This window comes from Mustela lutreola, chromosome 4, assembly GCF_030435805.1.
Source record: "Mustela lutreola isolate mMusLut2 chromosome 4, mMusLut2.pri, whole genome shotgun sequence".
Classification (NCBI taxonomy): domain Eukaryota; kingdom Metazoa; phylum Chordata; class Mammalia; order Carnivora; family Mustelidae; genus Mustela; species Mustela lutreola.
The window spans coordinates 69,642,320-69,658,058 of NC_081293.1; positions in this window are offsets into that span (position 1 = coordinate 69,642,320).

The window sequence follows — 15,739 nt, forward strand, 5'->3', positions numbered from 1 at the left end:
TGTTTTACGTGCTGGAAATGGGAACAAAAAAAGCATAGGTGTGTGTTTATGGAATTTATAGTGGAAAGTTAAGATCACAGTGCTTGCTGTCCCATTTCCTCCAAAATCAGCTAGGTATCAGTGGGTGTATTTGGGCAACAGTGTGCCCTATGAACACACTAGCATTTCAATGCTGGGAATCAATGACCAAATGCATACAAAAGGACGGGTGTAACATGGTGATTCTTGGGGTATCAATAGAAGCTGTCCAAAGGGGATGCTGTATGTTTTAGCAGTAAACAGGCTTTTTAACACCCAAGAAACAGTATGAAGATGGTCTCACATGTAGCCTGTGCCCAGACTACTCATGCCCATTTCTCCCCATGTGCGCAACTCCATCCTTCAGTGGAGGGATGCCATTGTGACCAGAAGTTAGCTTTGCAACAGTAGGCTTATTATGGAAGACCATAATATTATGGGAATATGAAATATTCATATGGAATATGGAATATGAAATTATGGAAGATGGGATATTCTGATTCACACCAGTTGCATTTCATATGTCATAACCATGTATTTGGCAAGGCCTTATCGGGGCATATGTTGAATTAATTGCACTGCCTCATGCTGCTTAATTAAAGCCTGAGGAATGGTGATTTGTTGCATGGAAGGAATAGCATAACTAGGCGTACTGTGCTTTTTTTATTCCTTAACCACCTAAAGATTTCATCTTTAGTGATAATGTTTGTGGGACCATCAAGTTACCCCAGAGGTATACCTATTCAGTAGGAGAAAAGCTAATAAGCCCAAAGGATTTTACCATGAATCTGTTCATTAGACAAGACACAGTTCACAGATCAGTTGCAATGTGGATTTCAGCCCAAACTTCCTACAGAGATCAAAGCAGAGGCATTTGTCTTTCCACATTGCGCATTACATTTTGAGACTTGAAGCCAGGTACTTAAAAAGATTTTGCTTATCTGTCCTTTCTGTAACATTTTAAAAGCCTTACAGGTAGGACGGATCCGAGTTAACTTGTTAAATGCAAATATGGCATATGTCATTTGTATTTAAATGACTTTAACATCCTGCAATATTACCTAGAGGTTTGCCTTCCAAATGGGTCTGAAGAATATTTTAATAAAGTCAGCTACAAGTAAAAACTAATCTTAAGAGACTGTATAAATTGGCTTAATGCATTAAACTCTATGGAAACATCGATTAAAAAAAAAAAAAAAAGAAAAGGAATTTTGTTTGTCTGGCCAATCCATTAATGCATTAAAGTTATGTTTCTTTTAGTCAAACATGTTAGCCAGTAGTTTTCTTTCAATTTTATTTCTTCTCCAGAATAATGTGGGAATCATTTCTTTGTTCACAAGACAATCCCTTCTTTGCTTATGAGCATCCGTGTCTCCCCTTTCTAATCATCTTTCCACCTGTTCCTTCTCTTCTCTATTACCTTTGCATACTTAGTGAGCAAATGGAAGTAATCCAATTGCAACCCCTTATTTTAGCCTCATGGGAACAAGGGCTCCCCTAAACCTAAACTGTTAGCATCCTTTGACTTCTCCTCTGATGCAGTGGGGGTACAATCCATGCTCCTCCTCTCTGGGCAAGCATCACTCCATTTGTGCCTTGGATCCCACCAGGCCTCCACCCAGAAAGTTTGCACTTACAACATTCCTTAGCTTTCTAGCATCCTCTGTTTTGCCCCTTCTACTGGATTGTTTGCATTGGCGTAAAAACAGAACTAGTGATCATTCTTTAGCTTGTATACTGCTCTTTTCTTCTTCCTACCAACTTAGTAAAAAATGTGTATATTTGCAGTCTCCCTGTCCTCAGGTCTCCTTTCATCCCGAATTTACTCCAGGCTTCTACCACTGGGTGGAATTAATGTCGTGCAAGTCCTGGATTTGCCAAATCAAGTGACTGCTCCTCACTTATCACTTTGTAGAAACGCTTGGCCATATTCAAGCAGGGCTGACCATGCCCTTAAGATACTTTCCTAGCTTCTCTTGTGCCTTTGCAGTCTCTTTTCCTTTTCCCCTTCTAAGCCCAGAATTTGATTCTGGAATCTTTTCTATTTGCTCTTTTTTATTCATTATTGCTTGCTAGGATAGATATTGTCCTAGACATTAGGCAGCTCCTGTATGTTTATTATTTTTGTGTTTACATCTGGTCTCCAGAGGTTCACACCACATGTTGCACTTCTTGATTGATCTGTCCTCTTGAATATTCAATAGTTACACCAAACTGACATTGTATCCTTATGCTACACTTCCCCTTCCTGCCCAAACCAAGCCTCGCCTCACCAAGTCTTTCCAATCTAATTTGTTGCATTATCCACCCTACTGTTTATCTCACAAACCAAGGCTTAGAAATCACCTTGAATTCTTCTGCATATTTCAGTCTCCGCCTCCTAATTATCCACCAGTCCCATCTTGGATCTACTTCTCGAACGTATCCTCAATCTGGACATTGTACTTTTTCCCTCTTATAAACCACAGAGCTGTACTCAGGGCTGCTGGGCACCGTTGTTTGTGTTGTATACAGTTTTGGTTCCCAGCCACCAGGCTTCCTCACACAGATAATCCAGGAATTTTCCCTACTTCCCCATCTCCATTCCTACTCACATAAAGGGCTGTCTGTGAAATATCAAAGGTGAGCCTTTCCAAACAGAATAAAGCACACGAAAGAAACAGATTCTATCATTGCATAAAACCAAGCAATGGCTGCTCTTAGTTTTAGACTACATTGCTTAAAAAATGTCACAGGATCCTAGGTCCTACTGACTCCATCTACCCATTTGGACCCGTTTCATACCACTTGGCCACTTACACCATATACCAGACTCCTGAAAAAAATTGTAGCTCCTGACAAAGGGCTTTTATTTGCTATTTGCTCTACTGGAAACATAATGAATCATCCACATTCAAATTCCTGCTCAAATGTCATTTCCTCCAAGATATTCTTTATGTTAATATAATCAAAAATACCATTCCCATCCATGAATAGTTTTGTTTGTTTTCTCATGTTCTCATTTTTACTAGTGAGTGGAAGAGTCTGCCTTGTGTGAACGGTGGTTTGGGTCCTTGGATGCCCCACGAGGGGATTTCTTAGGGATCCGGGCTGGAATAAAGACAGCCAGAAAGGAAGCGGCAAGTGCAAAGCAGTGTATTAAAGGAAAGTACAGCTCAAGGTGGGAGAACAAGCTGGTTCCTGGAGGTGGAGCTGGCGCTAGGCTGCTGTGGGATTGGGTGTTCTGGGGTCTCTCTGGGTTTTCCAGCTGTGACATGCAGAGGGGTGGTCCCTAGTGAAGGTGATTCCAATCCTTTGGGGAACTGTTCTCACAGATTGGAAGCGTGGTTGACTTCACAAGGTTTGTACCGTCCTGGCAGCCTTTGTTGGGAGGAAGGGATTGACCTGCCATGCAGATGCACTGTGGTGAGTCTGGGGCTTACCTTGGGGCAGAGATGGGAGGCAGAGCACCTGTTCCCCACCTATCAGCCCTAAGGTCTGGAAGCCATGAGGTCAGGATGCCAGGCTGGGCTTCCAGGATGTAATCTCTTTATCACCACCCTTGTTGTCAGCTCCTGTCTCTGCCTTGCCCCCTCAAGGACACAGGGCGCCCCCTCGGGCAGTTCATCCCATTGCTCTCATCCACTTTCCACCTAACACTAGTTTTACATGGAATTACAGGATTTCTCTGCCTAATTGTGTACTGCTGTCTCCCCCGGAATGTAAGCTCCATGAGGGCAGTGACCCTGCTTCTCTTGCTCACCATCACCCTCCTCCTCAACTATGACTCTTAAGGGCCCATCATAGGCATTCATTCAGACACTAGGTGTTACATAATTTTATTAATGGCCCTTCCCTCTCATTTTAGAATGTGATCAGGTTTCACAGTCATTAAACAAAATGATCTGTTCGGCCTTACTGAATTATTCTTACCCTCACCTTTTTTTTTTTTTTTTTTTTTTTTTTTAATGGCAAATGTTACTGATTGGTTATATATTTACTATCTCCTTTTCTTCATCTCACACTCCCCCTGATTCCCTCATGCATATAAGCGTGCACACACAGGCACACACACATTTATATGAAGGGAAATTTATAAAGATTGGGAATATAAAACTTCTAAATTCTACTGATGCAAAGTCATAAAGTAACCATGATTTTCCCCATGAAGTCCTAGGGTGTAGTTTTTCCAATTCTTCTACTGTTGGTTTGATGGTAAATTACAAAGTGACTTCAAAAATAATTTTTCTTGGTGCTCATTCTGCTGCATCCTCCTGGCTCTGTTTCCTCTGGGCCTGACATCTTTCAGTTTTATGAATTCTTTTTTTTTCTTTTTAAAGATTTTATTTATTTATTTGACAGACAGAGATCACAAGTAGGCAGAGAGGCAGGCAGAGAGAGAGAGAGGAGGAAGCAGGCTCCCTGCTGAGCAGAGAGCCCGATGTGGGGCTCGATCCCAGGACCCTGGGATCATGACCTGAGGCGAAGGCAGAGGCTTTAACCCACTGAGCCACCCAGGCGCCCCTCAGTTTTATGAATTCTGATCCTGATCCCTTCCTGTGCTCATTCCCCAACTGGCCCCTGCCTGCGGACGATGTCTCAGGCGTCTCTCCCTGCTCTCCGACCAGGACTAAGGCTGCACGCACTCCCTCCTTGTTGGTATGGTGCCTATGCCGCGTCTCCTGCTGTTTCCTCATGCCCCACTCCTGCATTTCTCAAAGTGTTTCTTTACTGTCTGCACACGTCTCAGAAATTGAATCTGCCAGAATTGTGAGATGAGAATCGTATTAGAATCTCTATCCTCTTCTGTTCTTCCTTTACCATCTGGTCCTGCCTGTGGTCCATTTACACTGAGACTCTGCTTCCTCTCTCTACTAATACCTAATCTAGTTCTAGTTTTCCATAAACTCATCATCTCTTTCTTTCTCAAACTCTGTGTAGAAACAAATCCAATTTTCTAAGATACTGCAATTATTATATCCCTATTCTTCCAATACCGATAGCAGATTCTAACTATAAACAGATTAAACCCAAGCCATTCTATCTTCAAGTTATCTCAAAATCCGGTTCTATGTCACTTCTCTCAACGGAACTGCTAACTTCCTGGGGCTTGCTGCAGGCACCAGATGAATCGGGTTGCTTCAAGCCATCTAGCTCAATGACTCTGGTTGGTACCGAAGGCATGAGATATAGAGTGGGCTACCCTGTTTCTAAAACAACTTGAATTTGAAATTTTAATTTTTCACAGTGTTCTTGATATAGCAAGATTAAGATCTAGAAATGTCTTTTATTTTTTGCACAAGCCTATCAAGAGTTCAAGTCCCATAAACTTCACAAAGCTTTCCCTATTTATGAAAAGTCACAGAACTGGTTTGGTTGTCTTTATCATGTATTATGACATGTACTTTTTTCCTCATATGTTGTTTTTTTGTTGGTTTGTTTCTGTATGTAATAAATTTTTCCAAAATATCCTTTGAGAGAAGAGATCTTCTTTTATAGTTTGCTTATATGCCTAGTGTTGACCAAGTAGCAGACGATTCTAAAACTCTATTCTATTGAATTAATCGTCTTTGTCTTGTATCTGTAACTCACCATTCCACTGACAGCTTGCTACTAGACGAGATGCCCTACCCTTATTACAGAAGTTTGTAAATGATGCTGTGGGTCCAGGCTTACAGATGCTGCTATAATTGGAGCCCTGAACACTCTCAACCAAAACCCTCACTTAAAAGCTACATTGATTTGGTAACCATTACCACATATAAAATCAGGGGAAAGAGTTGATCCTTTCTGGAAAAACCTAGCCTGGGAGGCACCATTTCTTGGTATGGAAAATAACTACTGGTCGTGACCACCTATAAATAGATTTTTATTTTTTATTTTTTTTTAAGTATTTATTTATTTATTTGACAGAGAGAGAGAGGTCACAAGTAGGCAGAAAGGCAGGCAGAGAGAGAGGGGGAAGCAGGCTCCTTGCTGAGCAGAGAGCCCAATGTGGGCCTTGATCCCAGGACCCTGAGATCATGACCTGAGTTGAAGGCAGAAGCCCAACCCACTGAGCCAGCCAGGTGCCCCTGTAAATAGATTTTTAAAGATTAATTTCATTTAATGAAACATTCCTATTTATTGAGTTTATGCATTTTTTCCACATATTGTAAATTCTTAAAAATGTAGTAAATAGGGCGCCTGGGTGGCTCAGTGGGTTAAGCCGCTGCCTTCGGCTCAGGTCATGATCTCAGGGTCCTGGGATCGAGTCCCACATCGGGCTCTCTGCTCGGCAGGGAGCCTGTTTCCTCCTCCTCTCTCTCTCTGCCTGCCTTTCTACCTACTTGTGATCTCTCTCTGTCAAATAAATAAATAAAATCTTTAAAAAAAAAAAAAAAAAAAAAAAAAAAAAAAATGTAGTAAATACATTTTTGTGCATGTACCAACAAGCATGTACCAATAAGGAGAATCATGTGTTAAATCAATGCTTAGATATTAAAAGATTTCTTAAAAAATGAAGACAGATAAATTCAGACTAATTAGTATTTTGCATAATTTTCTGTCCAAATTATAAATTTTATTTCAAATTTAATATTCTTAGCTAATCATTGAAATAGCATATTTTCATGGTTGACTACATTGCAATGTACAATTTGCTTGACTTCAAATGCATAATATACTGTTTGAACCATTATGTACTTAACTCGGTGAACCAAATAGTGAAATGGTTTAATTTTTGCACATTTTACAAATGGAGCCACAAACTTTATTGATCAATCAGCATACTTTACTGGTTCAGTTTAATGTGCATTGCTGAATGAGCCATAAACTTTACTAGAATAGCTTTATATGTTTCTGGAATTTAGCTGCAAACTCTCCGAGCCAAAAGAAATATCTTAGTGGTTCACTGGCAAAGTCTATTGCCATGTTGTTATCTCAAACTTTACTGGTAAAGCTATGTTCTCCATGTAACTTGATTCCTTACCAATTGGTAATATGATACAAATGAAATTATAGGCATGAATGAACTCAAGACTTAGGTAGTAACATTTTAGGAGACACGAGGGTGAAAATATATAGTTTAAAAAAATGACAAGAGGCAATAGGTGTTACCCGGTTCGGCTGTTTGGGGGAAAAAAAAAAAAAAGAAAACCTTTTTACTAAATAATTGATTTCGGTGAATTCTAATTAAACACATTCTCTCTCTCCCCACTCTCTCACTACCACTGAATTGTTTATAACATACTTAGATGCAGCCTACAAGTTTGATGAGTCTTTAAGAAATTGAAACTTAATGATAGTTAAAAATCGGATATCTAACTTAGTCCCCAGTATTTATACACAAATCTTTTTTGGCTTTTTAAATGAAATGTCCTCATACGTCTCAACATTTCTGTTCTATCCAAGCGTGAATTGGCAAACATTCATTTGTGTTCTAATAGATTTCTTCCCTATTTCACTGAATATTGTTTGAAATTATAGACTTAATTGAAAATTATGAAGGTAATTGGAAATTATGAAAAATAACTTATTGAAGATAATTATAAGTTATTACTAGGTCTCCTGACTTTGGTATATAGAAAATTTTTATTTCTCAATAGATTCATTTTAACTAGTTTTAACAATATTTTAGAGATTATTTTAGTGACTGAACTTCAGGATTCCACTCATTTCTCTAGTTGTATGTATCTGAATGTGTGTGTGTTCTTCAACTTTAAATAATTCTTCTTTTTTGATGACATTACCTATTTCTAAAAGCATAGTAAATTTTTCTCCCTCAAATTTTAAGGCAAAATTCCCGTAGACTCTTACTGCTTTATATCCCTTGGTTCTTGGTTTTACTACCACTCCGATGATATTTTAGACTCCTTCATGTTACTTTTAGTAGCTAATTAATGTCCCCTTTTCTGAATTAATATATTTTTAAATCATTTTTACCTACAAAATTTTTTTCTTTCTAATGAAAGAACTGTAGATTTTTTTTGTAGGCATTTTTAAGATCTTTATTAATATTCCCCAAAACCTCTCAATCCCTTGATACACAAATCTTTTTTTTTTTTTGGAAGTGCACACATTGCTACTATTGTCTATTTCTCAATTTCAATTTTTTAAAAAAGATTTTATTTATTTATTTGACAGAGAGAGATCACAAGTAGGTAGAGAAACCAGTGGTGGGGGGAGAGGGAAGCAGGCTCCCTGCTGAGCAGAGAGCCTGATGTGGGGCTCAATTCTAGGACCCTGATCATGACCTGAGCCATCCAGTGAGCCATCCTTAAATTCAATTTTTTTTAAAAGATTTTATTTATTTATTTCACAGAGAGAGAGATCACAAGTAGGCAGATAAGCAGGCAGAGAGAGGAAGAAGCAGGCAGAGAGAGGGGGAAGCAGGCTCTCTGCTGATAAGAGAGCCAGACGTGGGGCTTGATCCCAGGACCCTGATGATGACCAAAGCTGAAGGCAGAGGCTTAAACCACTCAGCTACCCAGGCGCCCCTCAAATTCAATTTTTAACTAGTCCAATTCTATCTTTAGATTTGAGGCAGTTGTCCACATCCCCTTAGCAGTCTCATCAAACTGAGTTTTTGGCAAGATTTTGAAATTTACATTATTCTTCATTGTCAAGAAGAGTCATTGATAACAGCATATGTATTTGTGGATCTCTATTTTTTTAATGTTAGTTACATTAGTCACCATATAGTACATCATTAGTTGTTGATGTAGTTGATTGATTATTTATGTATAGCACCCAGTGCATATACATTGATTATTATGTATAGCACCCAGTGCTCCATGCAATCAGTGCCCTCCTTAATACCCACCATAGGCTTACCCCTCCCTTCTAAAACCTTCCATTTGTTTCTGGGAGTCCATATCTCTCATGGTTTGGCTCCCCCTCCAATTTCCCCTCCTTCGTTTTCCCTTCCTTCTCCTCATGTCCTCCATGCTATTCCTTACATTTCACAAATAAGTGAAACCATATGATTATTGACTTTCTCTGCTTGACTTCACTCAGCATAATCTCCTCTAGTCCCATCCATGTTGACACAAAAGTTGGGTATTCATCCTTTCTGATGGCTGAGTAATATTCCATTGTGTATATGGACACATTGCTTTATTTTTTTAATTTTTTAATTTAAAAAAAAAACATATAATGTATTATTAGCCCCAGGGGTACAGGTCTGTGAATCGGCAGGTTTACACACTTCACAGCACTCACCATAGCACATAACCTCTGCAATGTCCATGACCCCAACACCCTCTCCCAATCCCCCTCCCCCCAGCAACCCTCAGTTTGTTTTGCAAGATTAAGAGTCTCTTATGGTTTGTCTCCCTCCCGATTCCATCTTGTTTCATTTATTCTTTTCCTACCCCCAAAACACCCCATGATGCATCTCCCTGTCCTCATATCAGGGAGATCATATGATAGTTGTCTTTCAACAATTGACTTATTTCACTAAACATAATACACACTAGTTCCATCCGCATCGTCACAAATGGCAAGATTTCATTTCTTTTAATGGCTCCATAGTATTCCATTGTATATATACACTGCATTTTCTTTATCCACTCATCTGTTGATGGACATCTAGGTTCTTTCCATAGTTTGGCTATTGTGGACATTGCTGCTATAAATATTCGGGTGCACATGCCCCTTCGGATAACTATGTATCGTTAGGGTAAATACCCAGTAGTGCAATTGCTGGGTCACAGGGTAGCTCTATTTTTAACTTTTTGAGGAACCTCCATGCTGTTTTCCAGAGTGGTTGCACCAGCTTGTGTTCCCACCAACAGAGTTGGAGCATCTGTCATTTCCTGACTTGTTAATTTTAGCCCTTCTGACTGGTGTGAGGTGGTATCTCATTGTGGTTTTGATTTGTATCTCTCTGATGTAGAGTGATGTGGAGCACTTTTTCATGTGTCTGTTAGCCATCTGGATGTATTCTTTGCAGAAATGTCTGTTCGTGTCCTCTGCCCATTTCTTGATTGGATTATTTGTTCTTTGGGTGTTGAGCTTGCTAAGCTCTTTATAGATTTGGATACTAGCCCTTTATCTTATATGTCATATGCAAATATCTTCTCCCATTCTGTCAGTTGTCTTTTGGTTTTGTTAACTATTTACTTTGCTGTACAAAAGCTTTTGATCTTGATGAAATCCCATAGTTCATTTTTGCCCTTGCTCCCCTTGCCTTTGGCAATGTTCCTAGGAAGAAGTTGCTGTGGCTAAGGTCGAAGAGTTTGCTGCCTGTGTTCTTCTCAAGGATTTTGATGGATTCCTGCTCACATTGAAGTACTTCATCCATTTTGAGTCTATTTTTTGTGTGTGGTTTAAGGAAATGGTCCAATTTCATTTTTCTTCAGATGACTGTCCAATTTTCCCAACACCATTGGTTGAAGAGGCTGTCTTTTTTCCATTGGACCTTCTTTCCTGCTTTGTTGAAGATTAGTTGACCATAGAGTTGAGGGTCTATTTCTGGGCTCTCTATTCTGTTCCACTGATCTATATGTCTGTGTTTGTGCCAGTACCATACGTTCTTGATGGTGACAGCTTTGTAATAGAGCTTGAATTCGGATTTCGATGCCACTAACTTTGGCTTTCTTTTTCAATATTCCTTTGGCTATTTGAGGTCTTTCCTGGTTCCATATAAATTTTATGATTATTTGTTCCATTTCTTTGAATACAATGGGATGGGAATTTGATAGGGATTGCATTAAATGTGTAGATAGCTTTAGGTAGCATAAATATTTTCATAATATTTGTTCTTCCAATCCATGAGCATGGAACATTTTTCCATTTCTTTGTGTCTTCCACAATTTCTTTCATGAGTACTTTATATTTTCTGAGTATAGATTCTTTGCCTCTTTGGTTAGGTTTATTCCTAGGTATCTTATGGTTTTGGGTGCAATTGTAAATGGGATTGACTCCTTAATTTCTCTTTCTTCTGTCTTGCTGTTGGTGTAGAGAAATGCAACTGATTTCTGTGCATTGATTTTATATCCTGACACTTTACTGAATTTCTGTATAAGTTCTAGCAGTTTTGGAGTGGAGTCCTTTGGGTTTTCCACATATAGTATTATATCATCTGCAAAGACTGATAGTTTGACTTCTTCTTTTCCGATTTGTATGCCTTTAATTTCTTTTTGTTGTCTGATTGCTGAGGCTAGGACTTCTAGTACTATGTTGAATAGCAGTGGTGATAATAGACATCCCTGCCGTGTTCCTGACCTTAGTGGAAAAGCTTTCAGTTTTTCTCCATTGAGAATGATATTTGCGGTGGGTTTTTCATAGATGGCTTTGATAATATTGAGGTATGTGCCCTCTACCCCTACACTTTGAAGAGTTTTGATCAGGAAGGGATGCTGTACTTTGTCAGATGCCTTTTCAGCATCTATTGAGAATATCATATGGTTCTTGTTCTTTATTTTATTAATGTGTTGTATCACATTGATTGATTTGCAGATGTTGAACCAACCTTGCAGCCCTGGAATAAATCCCACTTTGTTGTGGTGAATGATCTTTTTAATGTACTGTTGGATCCTATTGGCTAGTATTTTGGTGAGAATTTTCGCATCTGTGTTCATCAAGGATATTGGTCTGTAATTTTCTTTTTGGATGGGATCCTTGTCTGGTTTTGGGATCAAGGTGATGCTGGTCTCATAAAAGGAGTTTGGAAGTTTTCCTTCCTTCCATTTCTATTTTTTGGAACAGTTTTAGGAGAATAGGAATTAGTTCTTCTTTAAATGTTTGGTAGAATTCCCCCTGGGAAGCCGTCTGACCCTGGGCTTTTGTTTGTTTGGAGATTTTTAATGACTGTTTCAATCTCCTTACTGGTTATCGGTCCGTTCAGGCTTTCTATTTCTTCCTGGTTCAGTTGTGGTAGTTTATATGTTTCTAGGAATGCATCCATTTCTTCCAGATTGTCAAATTTGTTGGCGTAGAGTTGCTCATAGTATGTTCTTATAATAGTTTGTATTTCTTTGGTGTTAGTTGTGATCTCTCCTCTTTCATTCATGATTTAATTTATTTGGGTCCTTTCTCTTTTCTTTTTGATAAATCTGGCCAGGGGTTTATCAATCTTATTAATTCTTTCAAAGAACCAGCTCCTAGTTTCGTCAATTTGTTCTATTGTGGGTTTGTTGTTGTTGTTGTTGTTTCTATTTCATTGATTTCTGTTCTGATCTTTATGATTTCTCTTCTCCTGCTGGATTTTTGGCTTTCTTTGTTGTTCTTTCTCCAGCTCCTTTAGGTGTAGGGTCCGGTTGTGTATTTGAGACCTTTCTTGTTTCTTGAGGAAGGCTTGTATTGCTATATGTTTTCCTCTCAGGACTGCTTTTGCTGTGTCCCAGAAATTTTGAACCATTGTATTTTCATTATCATTTGTTTCCATGAATTTTTTCAATTCTTCTTTAATTTCCTGGTTGACTCATTCATTCTTTATAAGGATGCTGTTTAGTCTCCATGTATTTAGGTGCTTTCCAAATTTCCATTTGTGATTGAGTTCTAGCTTCAGAGCATTATGGTCTGAAAATATGCAGGGAATGATCCCAATCTTTTGATACCAGCTGAGACCTGATTTGTGACCCAGGATGTGATCTATTCTGGAGAATGTTCCATGTGTACTAGAGAATAATGTGTATTCTGTTGCTTTGGGATGGAATATTCTGAATATATCTGTAATGTCCATCTTGTCCAATGCGTCATTTAAGGCCTTTATTTCCTTGTTGACCTTTTGCTTGTATGATCTGTCCATTTCAATGAGGGGAGTGTTAAAGTCCCCTACTACTATTATACTATTGTCGATGTGTTTCTTTGATTTTGTTATTAATTGTTTTATATAGTTGGCTGCTCTCATGTTAAGGGCATAGTTATTTAAAATTGTTAGATCTTCTTATTGGACAGACACTTTAAGTATGATATAGTGTCCTTCCTCATCTCTTTTTATAGTATTTGGCTTAAAATCTATTTGATCTGATATAAGGATTGCCACCCCAGCTTTCATCTGATGTCCATTTGCATGGTAATTTTTTTTCCACCCCATCACTTCAAATATGAAGATGTCTTTGGGTCTAAAATGAGTTTCTTGTAAGCAGCAAATTGATGGTGTTTTTTTTTTTTTCTTTTTTTTTCTAAAGATTTTATTTATTTATTTGACAGAGAGAGATCACAAGTAGGCAGAGAGGCAGGCAGAGAGAGAGAGGAGGAAGCAGGCTCCCTGCTGAGCAGAGAGCCCGATGCGGGACTCGATCCCAGGACCCTGAGATCATGACCTGAGTCGAAGGCAGCGGCTTAACCCACTGAGCCACCCAGGTGCCCCGATGGTGTTTTTTTTTTAATCCATTCTAATGCCCTGTGTTTTTTTGGGGGGGCATTTAGCCCATTTACATTCAGGGTAAATATTGAGAGATATGAATTTAGTGTCATTGTATTGCCTGTAAGGTGGCCATTACTGTATATTTTCTCTGTTCCTTTCTGATCTACTACTTTTAGGGTATCTCTTTGCTTGGAGGACCCCTTTCAATATTTCCTGTAGAGCTGGTTTGGTGTTTGCAAATCCTTCCAGGTTTTTTTTTTTTTTTTTTTTTTTTTTTGTCTTGGAAGCTTTTTATATCTCCTTCTATTTTCAATGATAGCCTAGCTGGATATAGTATTCTTGGCTGCATGTTTTTCTCATTTAGCACTCTGAATATATCATGCCAATTCTTTTTGGCTTGCCAGGTCTCTGCGGATAAGTCCTCTGCCAATCTAGTATTTTTACCATTGTATGTTACAGACTTATTTTCCCAGACTGCTTTCAGAATTTTCTCTTTGTCGCTAAGGCTTGTAAATTTTATTATTAGGTAATGGGGTGTGGACCTATTCTTATTGATTTTGAGGGGAGTTCTCTGCACCTCCTGGACTTTGATGTTTGTTCCCTTTGCCATATTAGGGAAATTCTCTACAATAATTCTCTCCAATATACCTTCTGCTCCACTCTCTCTTTCTTCTTCTTCTGGAATCCCAAACACTTATCTCTCACATTCTCCCCTCATGATCCAGTATTTGTTTGTCCCTCTTTTGCTCAGCTTCTTTATTCTCTGTCATTTTGTCTTCTATATCACTAAGTCTTTCTTCTGCCTCATTTATCCTAGCAGTAAGAGCCTCCATTTTTTATTGTACCTCATTAATAGCTTTTTTGATTTCAATTTGGTTAGATTTTAGTTCTTTAATTTCTCCAGAAAGGGGTTTTTATCTCTCCAGAGAGGGTTTCTCTAATATCTTCCATCCCTTTTTTGAGCTGGGCTAGAGCCTTGAGAATCATCATTCTGAACTCTAGATCTGATGTATTACCAATGTCTATTTTGATTAGGTCCCTAGACTTTGGTACTGTCTCTTGTTCTTCTTTTTGTGGTGAATTTTTCTACCTTGTCATTTTGTCGAGATTACAAATATATGAAGGACAAATAAAATACTAAAAGCGTGGCAAAGGCCCCAGGAAAATGTGCTTTAACCAAATAAGAAGAGACCTCAAATCATTGAGGGAAGAAAGGGGATAAAAAGAAGTTCAGAACAAAAAGAAATAAAAAAGAAAACAAATAAAGAAAAACATCAAAAAGAAAAAAATATATATATATATATTAGACTGGTGACTAGAACAGGGTCAACCACTTAATTTTGGGAGTATTTTGGTCTCTTAGAAGAAACTACCTTCCAAAATTTTAAAGAATGAAAAACATATGTAAGGGTAAACACAATGAAGGGATGGAATATGCCAAAAAAGATGAAAAAAAAATTTTTTTTAATTTCTAAAAAAGGAGTTGATAAAGTAAGTTGGTTGGGAGAATAAAGAAAAAGAAAGTGGAGAGAATTTGCTCAGGCTGAAGACTAGAACAAGCCCAGAGCTAGATTTGGGGTATATTTTGATCTATTAGAAGAAGTTGTACCCCAAATTTTTTAGAAGGAAAAACTCTACATGTATACAAAAAATAAAGTTAGATATAATGAAGGATAAAATATGACTATAAGAATGAAGTTTCAAAAAAGATTATTATTATTTTTTATGAAAAGTATTGTTAAGATAAACTAGTTAAAAACGTTAAAAGATGAAAGGGTAAAAGTAAAAAAAAATAGCAGAAGGAAAACATAAAATTAAAAAAATTTAAATAACGGCAAGACTAAAGAATCATAGGGAGAAAGCAATGCATTCCATGCTTTGTTTTCTCCTCCTCTGGAATTCTGTTGTTCTCCTTGGTAAGTGAACTTGGTCTTGGCTGGATTTCTTGTTGATTTTCTTGGGGAGGGGCTTGTTGTAATGATTCTCAAGTGTCTTTTTCCCAGGCGGAATTGCACCACCCTTACCAGGGGCCAGGTTAACTAATCTGCTCAGGTTTGCTTTCGGGAGCTTTTGTTCCCTGAACGCTTTCCGAGGGTTCTGGAGTATGGGAATGAAAAGGGTGGCCTCCCAATCTCCGGCCCGGAGAAGCCAAGAGCTTGGGGCCCCACTCCTCAGTGCACCCTGAGAGAAAGCGCTCAATCACTCCTGTCTCCCTGGCCTTGGGCTGTGCTTGGAGAAAAGTGCCCACTCACTCCCATATCCCGGTTCTCTGGCCATGCTCTGAGCTCACCCAGGCTGTGACCAAGCATCTCTTTCTCTGGCACACAGCTCTACCTGGACTCTTTGAACCTTGAAGATCCCTGAGCTCTTCCAAGGGGTGTCTCCCTGGATCTTATGGGAACCCCACTCACAGACCAGTGGCCTGTGCCACAGATTACGGTTCAAGGT